Raw genomic sequence first — 4,911 nt, forward strand, 5'->3', positions numbered from 1 at the left:
GCATGTTTGGTCTAGGTTAGGCCTGGGATTTTCACTCATCAGACTCATACATTCGCATTCTTCACATACTTGTTGAACGGATCCTGGGTTTTTTCTGGTTTGGATCACGTAGTAATGTGGGGCCACACTGAAACAATCAATTAAACCTGGTCATGGTAAATATTTTAGAGGATAACGGAAGTTAGGTCTGGGATAGGTCTGGGATTTGCTCTCATCAGACTCATACTTTCGCATACTTCACATACTTATTGAACAGATCCTGGGTTTTTTTCTGCTTTGGATCACGTAGTAAAGAGGTACCACACTGAAGCAGTCCATTAAACCTGGTTTGGATCAATATTTTAGAGGATAACGCATGTTAGGTTTGGGTTAGGTCTAGGATTTGCCCTCATCTGGCTGATACTTTCGCATATTTCTCATACTTCATGGCTAGATCCCGGGCTGTTTCTGGATTGTATCACGTAGTAATGTGGTACCACGCTGAAACAGTCAATTAAACCTGGTTTCGATCAATATTTTAGAGGATAACGCAAGTTATGTCTAGTTTAGGTCTGGGATTTGCCCTCATCAGCCTCATACTTTCGCATTCTTCACATACTTGTTGAAAAGATCCTGGGGTTTTTTCTGGTTTGGATCACGTAGTAATGTGGTACCACACTGAAACAGTCGACTAACCCTGGATTCGATCAATATTTTTGGGGATAACGCATGTTAGGTCTAGGTTAGGCCGGGGATATTCACTCATCAGACTCACACTTTCGCATTCTTCACATAGTTGTTGAACGGCTCCTGGGTTTTTTCTGGTTTGGATCACGTAGTAATGTGGGACCACACTGAAACAATCAATTAAACCTGGTCTTGATAAATATTTTAGAGGATAACGCATGTTTGGTCTGGGATAGGTCTGGGATTTGCCCTCATCATACTCATACTTTCGCACACTTCACAAACTCGTTGAACAGATCCTGGGTTATTTTCTGGTTTGGATCACATAGTAATGTGGTACCACACTGAAACAGTAGATTAAACCAGGTTTTGATCAATATTTTTGAGGATAACGCATGTTAGGTCTAGTTTAGGCCTGGGATTTGCCCTCATCAGACTCATACTTTCGCATACTTCAAATACTTGTTGAACAGGTCCTGGGTTTTTTTCTGGTTTGGATCACGTAGTAATGTGGCGCCACACTGAAACAGTCGATTAAACCTGGTTTCGATCAATATTTTTGAGGATAACGCATGTTAGGTATAGGTTAGGCCGAGGATTTTCACTCATCAGACTCATACTTTCGCATTCTCCACATACCTGTTGAACGGATCCTGAGTTTTTTCTGGTTTGGATCACATAGTAATGTGGTACCACACTGAAACAGACGATTAAACCAGGTTTCGGTCAATATTTTTGAGGATAACGCATGTTAGGTCTAGGTTAGGCCGGGGTTTTTCACTCAACACACTCATACTTTCGAATTCTTCACATACTTGTTGAACGGATCCTGGGTTTTTACTGGTTTGGATCACGTAGTAATGTGGTACCACACTGAAACATTCAATTAAAGCTGGTCTTGATAAATATTTTAGAGGATAACGCATGTTAGGTTTGGGTTAGGTCTAGGATTTGCCCTCATCAGGCTCATACTTTCGCATATTTCTCATACTTCATGGCTAGATCCTGGGCTGTTTCTGGATTGTGTCACGTAGTAATGTGGGACCACACTGAAACAATCAATTAAACCTGGTCTTGATAAATATTTTAGAGGCTAACGCATGTTAGGTCTGGGATAGGTCTGGGATTTGCCCTCATCATACTCATACTTTCGCACACTTCACATACTCGTTGAACAGATACTGGATTATTTTCTGGTTTGGATCACATAGTAATGTGGTACCACACTGGAACAGTCGATTAAACCAGGTTTTGATCAATATTTTTGAGGACAACGCATGTTAGGTCTAGTTTAGGCCTGGGATTTGCCCTCATCAGACTCATTCTTTCGCATACTTCAAATACTTGTTGAACAGGTCCTGGGTTTTTTTCTGGTTTGGATCACGTAGTCATGTGGTACCACACTGAAACAGTCGATTAAACCTGGTTTCGATCAATATTTTTGAGGATAACGCATGTTAGGTATAGGTTAGGCCGAGGATTTTCACTCATCAGACTCATACTTTCGCATTCTCCACATACTTGTTGAACGGATCCTGGGTTTTTACTGGTTTGGATCACGTAGTAATGTGGGACCTCACTGAAACAGTCCATTAAACCTGGTTTGGATCAATATTTTAGAGGATAACGCAAGTTTGGTCTGGGATAGGTCTGGGATTTGCCCCCATCAGACTCATACTATCGCATATTTCTTATACTTCATGGCTATATCCTGGGATATTTCTGGATTGCATCACGTAGTAATGTGGTACCACACTGAAACAATCAATTAAACCTGGTTTCGCTCAATATTTTAGAAGATGACGCGTGTTAGGTTTAGGTTAGGCCTGGGATTTGCCCTCATCAGGGTCATACTTTCGCAGTTTTAACATGCATGTTGACCTGATCGAGGGTTTTTTCTGCTTTGGATCACGTAGTAAAGTGGTACCACAACTAAAACAGTCAATTAAACCTGGTTTCGATCACTATTTTAGAGGATAACGCAAGTTAGGTCTGGGATAGGTCTCGGATTATCCCTCATCAGACTCATACTTTCGCACACTTCACATACTCCTTGACAAGATCCAGGGTGTTTTTCTGGTTTGGATCACGTAGTAATGTGGTACCACACTGAAACAGTCGATTAATCCTGGTTTCGATTAATATTTTTGAGGATAACGCATGTTAGGTCTGGGATAGGTCTGGGATTTGCCCTCATCAGACTCATAATTTCGCAGTTTTAACATGCATGTTGACCTGATCGAGGGTTTTTTCTGCTTTGGATCACGTAGTAAAGTGGTACCACACTAAAACAGTCAATTAAACCTGGTTTCGATCAACATTTTAGAGGATAACGAAAGTTATGTCTAGTTTAGGCCTGGGATTTGCTCTCATCAGACTCGTACTTTCGCATACTTCACATACTTGTTGAACAGATCCTGGGTTTTTTTCTGGTTTGGATCACGTAGTAATATGGTACCACACTGAAACAGTCGATTAAACCTGGTTTCGATTAATATTTTTGAGGATAACGCATGTTAGGTCTATCTTTAGGCCTGGGATTTGCCCTCATCAGACTCATACTTTCGCATACTTCACATACTTATTGAACAGATCCTGGGTTTTTTTCTGCTTTGGATCACGTAGTAAAGAGGTACCACACTGAAGCAGTCCATTAAACCTGGTTTGGATCAATATTTTAGAGGATAACGCATGTTAGGTTTGGGTTAGGTCTAGGATTTGCCCTCATCAGGCTGATACTTTCGCATATTTCTCATACTTCATGGCTAGATCCTGGGCTGTTTCTGGATTGTATCACGTAGTAATGTGGTACCACGCTGAAACAGTCAATTAAACCTGGTTTCGATCAATATTTTAGAGGATAACGCAAGTTAGGTCTGGGATAGGTCTGGGATTTTCACTCATCAGACTCATACTTTCGCATTCTTCACATACTTGTTGAACAGATCCTGGGTTTTTTCTGGTTTGGGTCCGGTAGTAATGTGGTACCACACTGAAACAGTCGATTAAACCAGGTTTCGATCAATATTTTTGAGGATAACGCATGTTAGGTCTGGGTTAGGTCTAGGATTTGCCCTCGTCAGGCTCATACTTTCGCATTCTTCCCATACTTGTTAAACGGATCCTGGGTTTTTTCCGGTTTGGATCACGTAGTAATGTGGGACCACACTGAAACCATCAATTAAACCTAGTCATGATAAATATTTTAGAGGATAACGCATGTTAGGTCTGGGATAGGTCTGGGATTTGCCCTCACCATACTCATACTTTCGCACACTTCACAAACTCGTTGAAAAGATCCTGGGTTATTTTCTGGTTTGGATCACATAGTAATGTGGTACCACACTGAAACAGTCGATTAAACCAGGTTTTGATCAATATTTTTGAGGATAACGCATGTTAGGTCTAGTTTAGGCCTGGGATTTGCCCTCATCAGACTCATACTTTCACATACTTCAAATACTTGTTGAACAGGTCCTGGGTTTTTTTCTGGTTTGGATCACGTAGTAATGTGGTACCACACTGAAACAGTCGATTAAACCTGGTTTCGATCAATATTTTTGAGGATAACGCATGTTAGGTCTAGGTTAGGCCGGGGATTTTCACTGATCAGACTTATACTTTCGCATTCTTCACATACTTGTTGGACGGATCCTGGGTTTTTTCTGGTTTGGATCACGTAGTAATGTGGGACCTCACTGAAACAATCAATTAAACCTGGTCTTGCTGAATATTTTAGAGGATAACGCATGTTAGGTCTGGGATAGGTCTGGGATTTGCCCTCATCAGGCTCATACTTTCGCGTTTTTCACATACTTGTTGAACGGATCCTGGGTTTTTTCTGGTTTGGATCACGTAGTAATGTGGGACCACACTGAAACAATGAATTAAACCTGGTCTTGATAAATATTTTTGAGGATAACGCAAGTTAGGTCTGGGATAGGTCTGGGATTTGCCCTTATCAGGCCCATACTTTCGCGTTTTTCACATACTTGTTGAACAGATCCTGGGTTTTTTCCGGTTTGGGTCACGTAGTAGTGTGGTACCACACTGAAACAGTCGATTAAACCTGGCTTCGAGCAATATTTTTGAGGATAACGCATGTTAAGTCTAGGTTAGGCCGGGGATTTTCAGTCATCAGACTCATACTTTCGCATTCTTCACATACTTGTAGGACGGATCCTCGGTTTTTTCTGGTTTGGATCACGTAGTAATGTGGGACCACACTGAAACAATCAATTAAAC

This window comes from Colletes latitarsis, unplaced genomic scaffold (genome assembly GCF_051014445.1).
Source record: "Colletes latitarsis isolate SP2378_abdomen unplaced genomic scaffold, iyColLati1 scaffold0018, whole genome shotgun sequence".
Taxonomy (NCBI): domain Eukaryota; kingdom Metazoa; phylum Arthropoda; class Insecta; order Hymenoptera; family Colletidae; genus Colletes; species Colletes latitarsis.